The sequence below is a fragment of the Saccopteryx bilineata genome, chromosome 5 (assembly GCF_036850765.1).
Source record: "Saccopteryx bilineata isolate mSacBil1 chromosome 5, mSacBil1_pri_phased_curated, whole genome shotgun sequence".
NCBI lineage: Eukaryota > Metazoa > Chordata > Mammalia > Chiroptera > Emballonuridae > Saccopteryx > Saccopteryx bilineata.
Genome location: NC_089494.1, coordinates 218,977,233 through 218,991,848, shown reverse-complemented (window position 1 = coordinate 218,991,848; position 14,616 = coordinate 218,977,233). Strand labels below are relative to the sequence as shown.

At 35.9% G+C, this 14,616-nt stretch overlaps 1 pseudogene; it reads right to left on the bottom strand.

The window, feature by feature from the left end:
• Window positions 1-3,955: 3,955 nt before the first annotated feature.
• On the bottom strand, window positions 3,956-5,040 carry LOC136337953 (aurora kinase B pseudogene; annotated as a pseudogene).
• Window positions 5,041-14,616: the final 9,576 nt, after the last annotated feature.

Below are 14,616 nucleotides of genomic sequence, written 5' to 3'. Positions count from 1 at the left end.
ATAAATATTTAAATATGATGTTTTACTTTACTTATTTAAGAATATGTAATTCATTAAAGTAATTTTTGTAAAATAGCTTAATTTGAATGTAGGGCCAGTAGCCGCCACCATCATGGCCATGCACATGCAGGGTCACATTGGATTCAGACAGACGGTAAAGAAACAGTGGTGCCAAAAAATGGCGGGCCATTCCTGTATTAAAGTCTCACAACTGCCAAAGAGCAAACACACCGGAAAAACACTTCCCTTTTTCATTCAGGGCTCCGGAAGCCACTGACACATTCTCTGGCTCCTCTTAGAATTAAAGGCCCCCACAAGCCTCAGTAAGGTTCCCAAAGCCCCTCAACTCTGGTTCCCCATCTGTATACCTTCTCACTTCTCTGCCATCATGGCTTCTTCCTCAGCACCCTGCATTCTCTTCTCACTCTGCAAACATGGCTTCTCTCTGCCTCTTCTACTTCTGTTCTCCCTTTTCAAAAGTTTCTGGTGCAAACACCTCTCACCAAGCAAAAATTAGCAAAACAATGGCCCTTCTCAAACAGGAAGGTAATTTGCAATTTCACAGACCACATATACCTGTGCTGCCCAGCCCTCAATGCAAACTATAAGCGAACAAATATAAAAATCATATTTTACAAACTTATTTGACCAACATTAAACTATATGTAACAAATTTACTTACTGCATAATAATTTTATTATTATAAAGTATCTAAAGTAATCATTTATTATAATTTTTAGAAAATAATGGAAATTAAGGTCCAAACTTTTATTTAGATGTGTCTTTTAGGAAATTCCACTTCTGTATCCTAAGAAATTGGCATTATTTTTTAGAACCAGCACACACAGACTTAATAAATGTGAATTGTTAACATGACATAAAGGTCAATCATTTCGAATGCAAGAAAATGTTTTTCTCATTAGGAATGATTCTCAGAGGTATATGTTCATACACATGTATAAATTACTTGTCATGTTTCCATTTTTTAAAATCTAGTTTTTTAAGATAGAAAATAGTAATTATTTTAAGAATATTTGGGTACAGAGTTTAATTTGTTAAAATTGAGCTCTCTGAGGTCTTTAAAAATCACTAATTCAACCTTCTATTTTATATACTAGAAAATAAAACTTCACCCTTGAATATAGATTAAACACAGAAGAAAATTTATTGGCATCTATTAATGGCCATTTTACATGAATTATATTTTTGACCTTTAATTATTTTCTTTTATACTGAGATATGGTGTTATATAATATATCTTTTGTTTACCATCTATTTAATCAATCTTAATATATAATGAGATTTTTTGTTAAGTTATGTTTTGAATACATGCTCAAAGCAATAAGTTTTAATATGGTTTATTTCATTAAACTTCAAAATAGCAAGGTATCAGACAATTTATAGAAGCTATATTAAACAAAATGAGGAGAGGTAATAAAATGATAGATATGGAAGCTAGAAGGGTTAACTTAGTAAAGGCACTATTTTATATTTAAATATTTAAAAATATATTTTTAAAACTTGTAATAAAGCAGAGCAGAACCAGTTGTGAATATTTTAACATCCTGGTTTGAGTAGCAGTGTGTGTGTGTGTGTGTGTGTGTGTGTGTGTGCGCGCGCCTCTTCCAGTACAGGTGAAAGATGAAAAAAGCGACTTTAAGATAAAAAATATTTAATTTAAAAGGAATTTAAGAGAAAATATTTCCAAACACATGAACTAACATACACTATTATTACAGTCTATGTGACATTTATAGTGTATAATAAAAATATGTTATATATTTGTTTGTATAACTTGTATATAGCATATAAATCTATACATGTATATATCATATTTATATGAGTATATATAATATATATAGAATGATAAAATTAAAAAGAATTTAATAAATCTGTGGAAAGTATATGCTATTTCATCATTCTTCCATGAAGGGGTTAATATGTCATGTAGTAAAAAATTATTGAGTTTTAGAAGACTTGAGTAACACGATAGACCCTTTGGGATTATGGACATATTTTAAAAGTAAGAATTTATGGCACTTGAGCACTGATCAAGGGAAAATAATGGATCAGTAAAAGTGCTAATAAATGCCAGCTTAAGTGGGTGGCACTGAGAGGGGGTTGCTGAAGGAAGAAACTCACAGCATCAAACTGTCCAGTGGTTTACAGCATGGGGATCACCATACAGAAGGGGAGAAGAGCGATGGAACACTCAGAGGAGAGGCCTGAGAGAGGGCTGACCCTCTTAGGCCTAAAATAGTGTTGTTAGGCCCTGTGGTGAGGATTATCTGAATTAGAGAATATGGAGGGACCACAGCAATTTGAGGGAGGTCTTGTAATTATAAGTCTATTTTATCAATGGGTAACAGCTATTCGTTGAGGTTTTGTGAGGTTCTAAAGCAAGTAAGCTCCAAGTGGCTAAAAATCTACCTGTTTGGGTCATTTTAAAAGTAATTGAAAAGTAAAAGTTTGAATTTTGTTCCTTGTGCTTTGAGCTTATGAGTCTTAGCCTACAGTGAAATAATATGGGTCTATCTATCATCTATCTATCTATCTATCTATCTATCATCTATTATCATCTATCTATCTATATCTGTCTGTCTGTCTAGATATACACATACACACACATTCACAGAGACAATCTTCAGCACATTTATTTAACAATTAAATTTTGCACTCAACATTAGAGATATTCTTCTTCTGTATAAAAATGGCATTTTCACCAACTGACCACATTTTAAAGCTGCAAATGATCAGTAGTAACATTTAGAACACATTTTCACAAGAAAATAATACACTCTAAATTCAGTTTGTAATAGTTTATTCCTACACATTTTATAATTTAGAAACATTTTATAAAATAAATTTTGGATTAAAAAGAAAATTATACAATATTTGGAATTGAATGATATAATTCTATATTTTTTTAATTTTATTTATTCATTAAAGAGAGAGAGAGGGAGAGAGAGAGAGAGAGAAGGGGGGAGGAGCAGGAAGCATCAACTCCCCATATGTACCTTGACCAGGCAAGCCCAGGGTTTTGAACCGGCAACCTCAGCGTTTCCAGGTTGACACTTTATCCACTGCGCCACCACAGGTCAGGCAAATTCTATATTTTAAAACATATAGGACATTTCACTTGGTAGCAAATTTCAAGGCTCAAATATTAGAAAATATAAAAAGCTAACTAGGGATGACAAATTATAAAAGTGAGAAGTCATAATGTCAGGATTAGCACATAGGAATATGAGAGATAATAAAGATAAAGCAGAAATTTATGAAAATTAAAAAAGAAGATATAAAGAAAATATCTATGTAGGCTACCTCTGCGAGCAATTGTATATCAATATTGCTGTGGACCTTTGTAGACAGTATAGAGTATGCCTTAGCCTTGAGTGTCAGTGAGTAAAAAAGCTGAATTATTTATCCTTCAGTTCCCATTTGTCAATTGGTTGAGCACAGTTTTTGAGACCATTAACTCCCTAACATTTCTGGACTATTCCTTGTGGGCTGGGAGAACCTTTGCCCGGAGGACAGTCACAGAGGATTGCTGTTAAATATCACAGGAGAGTATGAAAAGGCAGTGTGCTAGAAAGAAGTGAGTTTGACACTAAAAGTATTTATTACCAAAAAAAAGACAAAAAAAGGGTAAATAAAGATACAGAGAGCTAGACAATAATAGAGATAGAAAGTAGAAAGAAATACAAGGATAAAGAAACAGAGAGATACAATACAACCTTGGCTATAAAAGGTTTTAAAATAAAATTACCAGTAATCTAAATGAGATTTTGCCTAGTTTTCTCTCTCTAAACTGAGTGTTCATCTTTTTTTTTTTTTTTTTTATAAAAAGCTTCAGCCTTTACTAAATAAAAAGAAGTAGAATACAGATAAGGGAACAGGCCAGAGACCCCCACCTTCCAACCACACATATACAGACATACAAATATAGATGCAACTGAGTAAATGACAGGGACGATTCAAGGGACAGACTGAAGGGCCGAGGGTGGCAGCACCCTCCGAGAGTGGGCCTGGACCCAAGGGTGGGCTGAGACCTGGGCCAAGGGCAGATGTTCTGAGGGGTTATGTTTGAGCAGCTTGGAGATGAGGTCCTGGGCTCCCACGGGCATGGAAGAGGGGAATTTCAGGTCCACCTTGACAGTGCGCCGGTAAGTTTCATTGTGTGATGCGCTCTCAAAGGGGGGGTTTCCCACCAGCAGCTCATAGCAGAGTACTCCGATGCACCACAGGTCCACCTTCTCGTTGTGCATGCGCCCCTCAATCATCTCTGGAGGCAGGTAGTCCAGGGTGCCACACATTGTCTTCCTCCTCAGGGAGGGGGCATGCACAGACCAGCCGAAGTCAGCAATCTTCAACTCCCCCTGCAGCCCCAAGAGTAGGTTCTCTGGCTTTATGTCTCTGTGAATCACTTTTTTCCTGTGGCAATACATCAAAGCGTCTGCCAGCTCCTCCATGATCGTGGCTGTTCTCGGCTCGTCAAAAGTGCGGCACTTCTGCAACTCCTTATAGAGCTCCCCACGGGGGGCATACTCCAGAATCAAGTAGATCCTTCGACGGTCATAGAAATAGTTGTAGAGACGCAAAATGTTGGGATGCTGCAGGTGTGCCTGGATCTCGATCTCCCTGCGAAGCTGGTGCTCCACACCCTCCTTCTCTATCTGAGATTTGAAGAGGACCTTGAGCGCCACGATGAAATGGCTTTTCTTCTCCCGGGCTAAGTACACGTTTCCAAACTTGCCTTTGCCCAGAGGACGCCCAATCTCAAAATCATCAATTGTGAAAGACCGCATTAAGTTGGGTGTCCCACTGCTGTTCTGGCCAGGGGCAGCTGTGGGCTGGGCATTGGAGCGGCCCATGAGGACAAGTGAAGATGGGGTGGTAGGCTCCTTGTGGAGGAATCTCTGTGGCAGGGTGTTCAGGCCAGACTGAGCCATCTGCCGGCCGTAGGGCCAGGGGTAGGCGTTCTCCTTCTGAGTCATCCTGAGGTCCGTGGCACAGTTCAACTCCAGGCGGCTGAAAACGACTCAACTGAGTGTTCATCTTAATGGTACTCCTCCCCCTAACTTTGTTCCCTTTTTTGTGGTCTAAAATGCAGATTTCTCACTCCTCACCATCATGGCCAGGGGTCCCCAAACTTTTTACACAGGGGGCCAGTTCACTGTCCCTCAGACCGTTGGAGGGCTAGACTATAAAAAAACTATGAACAAATCCCTAAGCACACTGCACATATCTTATTTTAAAGTAAAAAAACGAAACAGGAACAAATACAATATTTAAAATAAAGAACAGGTAAATTTAAATCAACAAACTGACCAGTATTTCAATGGGAACTATGGGCCTGCTTTTGGCTAATGAGATGGTCGGTGTCTGGTTCCATACTTGTCAATGCTAGCCCTAACAAGTGATATGATACACTTCCAGAGCCCTGACGCGTGCGTCCCGCATCGCTGCGCTTTGTGGCGCCACCACATACAGCACACAGGATGCATCCTGTGCTCTCTCACTGACCACCAATAAAAGAGGTGCCCCTTCCGGAAGTGCGGCGGGGGCCGGATAAATGGCCTCAGGGGGCCGCATGTGGCCCGCGGGCCGTAGTTTGGGGACCCCTGATCATGGCAGTTCAAGCATAAGGACATTAAACACCCATCAAATAACAGTGAATAAGAAAGTATTACTGGGCCCTGGCTGGTTGGTTCAGTGGTAGAGCATAGGCTCAGTTTATGGATGTCTCAGGTTCAATTCCCAGTCAGGATAAACAGGAGAAGCTACCATCTGCTTCTCCACCCCTACCCTTCTTTCTTCTCTATCTCTTCTTTTCCTGCAGCCATGGCTTGGTTGGAGCAAGTTGGCTCCAGGTGTTGAGGATGGCTCTATGACCTCACCTCAGGTGCTAAAATAGCTCAGTTGACAAGCAATGAAGCAACGGTCCCAGATAGGCAGAGCATCGCCCTATGGGGCGCTTGCCTGGTTGATCCCAGTAGGGATCAGACTTCAGTAGGAGTCTATCTCTCTGCCGCCCCGCTTCTCACTTAAGAAAAAAAAGAAAAGAAAAAAAGAGAAGATACTACTACATAATATTTTATAAAATGTAACTTTAAATATTCAAAGAGTTTCTCTCTTTTACCTACCAACCTAATAGTTACAAATTCTATCATTTCAACTAAGTGTTTTAGCATTGGACTTTCTACTTACCTACTGTACCTGGGAAAGAGTAAACTCTTATTGTATTTTACCTAGAAAATTTAAGAACATTCTAATTCAATCTCACTGATTCTGCTCTTCCCCCCCCCCAATAATACATTATTTAATTGTAGCCTGCAAGATGTATGTAAAATAACAAAAATTTTATAACTTTGCATGCAAGAAATGTTGATCAAATTTCTGTGATTATTCAAACAGTATTCCCCCTAGAGACTTATGTGAACTCTTCTCACCTTACATCTATATCCAATCTACTAGATTAGTTCATATTCTTTTTTTGTGCCAAACTCTTCTGATACACCACAACAGTTTCCTCACATGTGAAGAGGTGATGGAAATAGTACTTGCTTCCTTCAGTTATAGTGAGATTTAAATATAATAATCTGAAAGTGTTCTTTAAACTTTACCTGATACATACTAATGACTCTTTATTTTTGACATCCTTATTAATATTATAGTTCTTTAAAAGTAGAAAATTGTTCTTACGTTGCCTAATGCTTAACACACAGTTCATTGGATGTTCAATGAATCAAGTAATTGTAGATTAAAGATTAAACAACTTTCAAATTATCCAGGAGGGGAAAATATACATTATGGGCACGGATTTGGAGGGGAAAAATTACTTTCATTTGAGATATCAATCCTTGTGTTGGTGCCATTTTAAAGATTAATAGCATTGTTTTTAGTGAAGATGATATTTGATCTGCAACAGAAATCAGACAAATTGATTTCTGCAACCACCATATTTGCTAATATTTTTTATAATGCTGTCATATAAACCTTTCTTCACTCTACTTATTCTACTTTGCCTGCGTTTAGTGACACATTTTAAATACCAATGACAGCAGCATAAAAGTACATTTCTCAATTCCTGTAATGCCTAACAATAAATAATATCCTGTTGGGCTTATTGTGGCCCATCTGTTCTAGTATGTTACATATTATTCTCACATTTAGGTTAAAGAATTCAGTTTATTTTGAAATTAATCATTTATACATATAGCCATTTATAAATCTGAATTGACCAAGTTATCACTGAGCACTTAAAATCTAGTAAATGTGCAAGACATACATATATAAAGAGGTAAATATATGTAATCCCAAAATAAATACTGTAAAATAACTCATGATTAAATGTAAAAACCCAGTACATGTAGATAATCAATAGATATTTTTGGAACAAAATAACCATAAGTTTTTATTGTCATGTATTTTTTCAATATTTATTCTTTATATATGTATTGATTTTTTATTATAATGTTATGTAGTATTGGTTAAAAGAAGTATAATTTTGATTTTATTGCATTATAATCTACTTTAGGGTGTCTGTTATAATTATATTACATTCCCCCCCCCTCCTTTTTTTACGTTCTCTCCAAACTATAATGGCTGGTATCTTAGAATCCTGGAATAATGGAAATTTCATTTCTCATAGTCCCTGACCAGAGAGTTCTTTCTGGTTTATTGGATGCTCCTTCAAGACAACATTACAAATTTATATTATATTGTCAATGAAATGAGAATACATTTTATAGTTTTGTTGTTGTTGTTTTAAGCGAGAACAGGAGAAATAAAGAGATAGACTCTCACATATGTCGCAACTGCGATCCACCTAGCAACCTCATCTGGGGCCAATGCTCTGCCCATCTAGAGGCCATGCTATTTTTAGTGGCAGAGGCTCAATGAAGCCATCCGCAGTGCTCAGAAAATATGGTCAAATCAATCAAACCATGGCTGAGGGAGGAGAAGAAAGGGAAAGAGAGAGAAGGGGGAGGAAGAGAGAAGCAGATCGTTGCCTCTCCTGTGTGCCCTGACCAGGAATCAAATCTGGGACTTCAACATGCCTTATTCACACTCTACCGCTGAGACAATGAGCCAGGGCCACAATTAACAGTTTTACTCAAAGATACACTATAATAAAAATTTACTTGAAAATTAATATTTTTGTCTGAGAAGAAGAGAAATGATTTTGAATGATAAGTGTAGAAGAACTGTTAAGAAGCTTCTTGTAATTGAGGTTAGATGTAGTGCTGTTTTCAACTAAAATAGTAGAAGTGAATATAGAATTAAATGAAAGACTATTGTATATATTTCAGGCTAATTTATCTACATCTTATTAAATACACTTGCTTAAAAAAAGAAGCATTTATTGTTTACATCATAATCTAATAGACATCAGTGTAAAACTGAAGACCTTTTCACATTGTCAGTAGGGGACTGAAGTTTTCTTTGGAATGGGGCACCATAGTCTTCCAGAATCTTTGGTTCTTATTTATTAAAGAATGCATGAGAAATAAAGCAAATAATTACATATGGTTTTATTTAAATGTGAAATTTTAAAAATCAAAACAAACCAACAAGCAAAACTAAATAAAAATAGACTTATAGAAAGTGGCCAAATAGGTTACCAGAAAGAAGTGAGTGGGAAAATTAGTTGAAAAGAGTAGGGAGAGTATAGTCAATAATATTACATAAGTTTACAAGGTGAGAGATAGTTGCTAGAATTATTGGCGTGATCACATTGTAACGTATAAAAATAAAAATCCCTGTACTGTACACCTGAACTAATATAACCAATATAAAACTGTATACCAACTATATTAAGTAAAAAAAGAATTCATTAAAAAACTATGAGTAGTATGTAGCAGCATGGGAAAATGTTTATGGTACAGAAATAAGTAAAGGAAAAAATTACTGAAAGGTGTGTACCCTATAGTTACAACCACTTAATAAAATGCTATGAAAAAATACTGGAGAAAGGTCAACATGTTCACAGTGCTTGTGTTCAGGTGGTCGGTTATTAGAAGAGTTTAGAGATTTTGTTTTTCTTCTCTTTCCTTTTCCAAATATTTATAATGTATTTTTCTTTTCTTCTTTTCCACGTGAGAGGAGGGGTATAGAGAGACAGACTTCTGCTTGCACCCAGCAACTCAGTCTGGGGCCACACCCAGAAGTGAGTTATTTTTAGCACCTGAGGCAGGGGCTCCACTGAGCCATCCTCAGTGCCCAGGGCCAATGCTTACTGGAACCAATTGAACCACTGCTGCAAGGTGGGAGTGGGGAAGAGAAACAGGAAAATTCACTAAGTTAAAAGTGTGCTTTCAGAGAGTCATTTAAATATAATGGAAATAAATGACAATGTGTTCTTAAGACAGTAAGAACACTTATAGAAAACACGAATAAAATTCAAAGGAAAAATAGGTGCAAAGAAATGTCACAAAATAGAACCAGGATTAAAAAAATAAATAAATAATTACCTAAGAAACAGAGAGAGAAGGGGGAGGGGGAGGGATGGTGAAGCAGATGGAAGCTTCTGTCTTATGCCCTGACCAAGAATCCAACCCGGGACATCCACATGCCAAGCTGATGCTCTACCACTGAGCCAATTGGCCAGGTCCTATAATGTATTTTTAAAAATAATATGTTCATATATATTTGAATATTTTTAATTAGTCTTTTATTCATGAAAAATAAAGAATTGCATTGTATGTTGTCTTTTTATTAATAGATCATTCCAGAAAGTAGTTTATCTTTATTTATGCTCATTTTCTATTTCCTAGAACTTAACTCACTTGGCTCCATCTACTTTCAAAGAAGTCTGGAAAATATAATTAACTGGTATTCCTAGAAAGAAATGGAAAGGATTTTGTGGATAGTTATATAATCCCTGCCATAGGAAAAGAATAATATAGTCAGCTTTGAATATATTGCATTAGTTACATCAATAAATCCAGCAGTGAGATAGATGCATAGAGTCATTGTTAATCCACAGAAAAATTCAGTTTAGAGTTAGAATTTAGGGAAGTTTAGAAAAGAATTCATAAAAAAAAAGAAATCAAAGTAGATTTGTTTAAACCTAGAAAGACATTAAAGACATATTTTTGAAGGACAAGATATTCAAAATTATATGAACATTATCAAGAGCAAATAAAAAATGGCAAGTAATGCAGGTTGTATTTAAGGAATAATGACTTTTATAATGCAGTTAAACTATAAAATATGAGCTGAGTTTAGAAGGTCAGACTATAAAAATAGGTGTATCATATTACAGCGTTCCTTGAATGACAAAAATGAAGAGTATGAACTTTATCTCAGCAATTGTAATATATCAAAAGCTTTATGAAGCAGTATGACAAGATGACAGCGATGTTTTGAGTAGACTACTATGGAAACATGAGGAAAAATTCACTAAGTTAAAAGTGTGCTTTCAGAGAGTCATTTAAATATAATGGAAATAAATGACGATATGTTCTTAAGACAGTAAGAACACTTACAGAAAACACGAATAAAATTCAAAGGAAAAATCAGTGGTAAGAAATGTCCCAAAATAGAACGAGGATAAAAATAAATAAATAAATAATTACCTAAGAAATAATACCAGTGTCAGAAAATGGGAAGTTATGAGGTAAAGTCATATGGGTATATTAAAGTTAAAATCAAAATTAATTTTGGCCCTGGCCAGTTGCCTCAGTGGTAGAGTGTTGGCCTGGCGTGCAGGAGTCCCAGGTTCGATTCCCGGCCAGTGCACACAGGAGAAGCGCCCATCTGCTTCTCCACCCCTCCCCCTCTCCTTCCTCTCTGTCTCTCTCTTCCCCTCCCGCAGCCAAGGCTCCATTGGAGCAAAGTTGGCCTGGGCGCTGAGGATGGCTCTGTGGCCTCTGCCTCAGGTGCTAGAATAGCCCTGGTTGCAACAGAGCAAGGCCCCAGATGGGCAGAGCATCGCCCCCTGGTGGGCATGCCGGGTGGATACCTGTCAGGCACATACGGGAGTCTGTCTGACTGCCTCCCCATTTCCAACTTCAGGAAAATACAGAAACAAACAAACAAAAAACAAAAAAATTTTTTGATTTTTCAATAATTCTTGGGAGGTAGGAAAAATACACATATAAGAAAAACAATTTCCAATTTTATTTATCAGAAATTAAATAGGTTAACAAAAACCTCATTCAGCTTTCAGCCATGATAAATCAAAATAACTGATGATAAAAAATTACCCTCAAGATTTTACAAAATGTCTGCGTAGCCTTTAAACTGTTTTTTAGATTTTATTTATTCATTTTTAGAAAGAGAGGAGAGAGAGAGTGAAAGAAAGGAGGAAGAGCAGGAAGCATCAACTCCCATATGTGCCTTGACCAGGCAATCGCAGGGATTCAAAACGGTGACCTCAGTGTTTCAGGTCGACACTGTATTCACTACGCCACCACAGGTCAGGGTGTATAGTCTTTTTATTGCACTGTTTGTGTAGAATGTGGTACATACTTCTTCTCTATCAGACCTTGACACCCCTACCCCTACAAGATGAAGATTTTTTTTTATAACCCATGCAACAGTGAATGGTGTTATTTGGCTAAAATTTAAAAAAAAAAAATGAGAGAAGTGCTTTCTCTTACTTTAATTGTAAATTTGAATGCATATAAGCTGCTCGTTTTTCTTTGTTTTTGTTTGTGATATGATACGCTTATTAGGATGTAATTTTTAATTCTGTGTTTTAGAAAAAGCAGACTTTTCTCTAGTTGCTCCTTCAAAGACTAAATACTTAGGTTCACAAAAGAGAAAGGAGAAATAACAATGCTGATTTCCATCTGGACTTTTGTGCCTAGAATAAATTTGTCTCAGAATATGTAGAAGTGATGAATGGTTAACTGGTAACATATTTACCCATTCAATCCATATATACCCCAGGAAGACATAAATGTCCTCAATACATGAAAGAATATCTTGTAAATCTTGCAATAAATAATAAGTGACATTTTGGGACATATAGACATTTTATCTATGAGCTATACAGTGGCCATTGTCCCCAGATTTGCTCCTAGGTTTAACCAGTATGGATAGTTCTAACTATGGACCTTGGGGTTAAGTAAGACTACTTATTAAGGCATGTCTAGGTTCAGCAAGATAAGAAACAAAATTTGTATTAAGACAGAATTGGCTAGGACTTCAAACTAAAGGAGCTAAATAGCTTTACTTAAATTAGGGGAAAAGTTTAAAATCTGTCTTCTTAGAATAGAAAAATTAGTCATGTGTTAGGGAAATTCAGTCATACATGGAAAGATTCAATTCCTTTAGATGACCACAAACTTCACATAAATACAGACAAAGTGTTAAAACACTGATGTGGCTCAGAACACACTACCCTGAACTATGATAATTTGACATATTAAGTACCTTAAGCTATTGTAAATACAAATTTTAAAATAGAAGCATACTTTCATATGATTTACCCCACCCCTCACCCTTCTTTCCTGAAACAAGTTATAAAACTCCCACATAAAGGTAGACTCCCTATAGCAGGAGCAAAGAAGACATTCTAATCACAAGAAATGATAGTTATTATACTTTTGGCCAATGACTTTACACATTCTCTTAATAACTGACATTAGACAAACTATTTTTCCATTTCTTGTTTTTCCTTATTTTTAACTTGAAAATAATAAAATTATATTTTGTTGTGAGAATTAAATGAATATACAGTGTGTCCGTAAAGTCATGGTGCACTTTTGACTGGTCACAGGAAAGCAATAAAAAATGATAGAAATGTGAAATATGCACCAAATAAAAGGAAAACCCTCCCAGTTTCTGTAAGATGATGTAGCAGCATGTGTGCATGCGCAGATGATGACATAACACCGTGTATAGAGTGGAGCAGCCCACGACCATGCAGGTTGAGATGTGGACAGTACAGAGGAAAGTTCAGTGTGTTCTGTGGCTCACTAAATTCAATTCTGTGACCAAAGTGCAACGTGAATATTGGCGCATTTATAATGAAGCGCCACCACATAGGAATAACATTACTCGGTGGGATAAGCAGTTGAAGGAAACCAGCAGTTTGGTGGAGAAACCCCATTCTGGTAGGCCCTCAGTCAGTGATGAGTCTGTAGAGGCTATATGGGATAGCTACCTAAGGAGCCCTAAAAAAATCTGTGCATGAGCCCACATTGAACTGCACTAAATAGGTATGAAACTGGGAGAGTTTTCCTTTTATTTGGTGCAGATTTCACATTTCTATCATCTTTTTTGCTTTCCTGTGACCGGTCAAAATTGCACCATGACTTTACGGACACACTGTACGTATTAATTTTAAAAGGCTCTCAATGTCTACATTCTTCAATGTAACGTGTAGGACACCCACATATTCCACGAAGTAAACTATTGAGGGGAAAAGAAGTCATGAGCTAGATGGGACTAAGAAAATTCCAAGTCATCATTTGTCATCTTTTTCTTAGAATCTTTAAAAGTATTAATACCCAGGTATAATTTCAGGACACATATGCCAGGAGTAGCGACATGCTTTTAGGAACCTCAAAGGACAGAGTGCAGCTGGGTTGCATATTCTATTATACTACCTTATATTTTTAAAAAGTAGTCTAGAATGAAACACATATATTTACTAATTTTGTTATTTCTTTGGCTAAGCAAAATAAATTGAAACATAGGTGTGTCACAAAATAATGCTGGCTGGTTGTTCTGGCTCAAATATTTAAAAGTGAAAGTGAGTGATATTGATAACTATTTTAGGACACTAATGTTTTCTGAAATTTTCACAAATAACCTAAGGCACATTATGATTTGAAAATTATACAATTATAGAGCAGGTTAAAATACTTAACCCTATTTAATTTTTATTGCATTTAATGCAGGTCTAGATCCCTAACCGAAGTGAGTCTTCAAGGCCCTTGAAAAATTAGCAATACAAGTTCTAAACAATTTTTTTCTACTATTATTGGCAAGGTCATATGAATTAATAAAAAAAAATTTTGTAATAGAAAGATATGGTATCATGCTAGCTTTGCAATTCAAATTTGCACCAAATTTTGTCAATCACAACTTCGTCTCTTAGTAAATTATTACAAATTGATGATGTCTGTCTAAAATACCCAATTGCATGTAATATATATATATATACATTTATAAATTATACCATCAAAGTGATTTAAGACTTAAGTTTAGTTTAGCTTGATATCTAAAGATTCCATTTCAATATCAAAATCTTTATAGCTACACCATTTTCCACTTATCCAAAAGATGTAAATTTATTTACACAAAAACCTGTGGTTCATAATTATGTTTGTTATCCTTTAAAACTTTAAACTTTACCCATGTTACAAAAAAAAAAGTTACTCATGTTTTTATAAAGAATATATGTGTGTGTGTTTGTGTGTGTGTGTGTGTATTAGGTTTTCTAATAATTATCAAGTAACAGTGTGATTATTGAATGTTAAAAAGAAGTTGCCACAAAGGAATATTCAGATGCCCATGAGAAATTATTTGTGATAGATAAAGCTTAAAAAAAATGGTTTTTTAATTCACTCATCTATTAAACAACACTTTGGTTGTTTCCATGTTTTGGCCACCATGAATAATGCTGCAATGAACATAGGAGAACATATGTCTTTG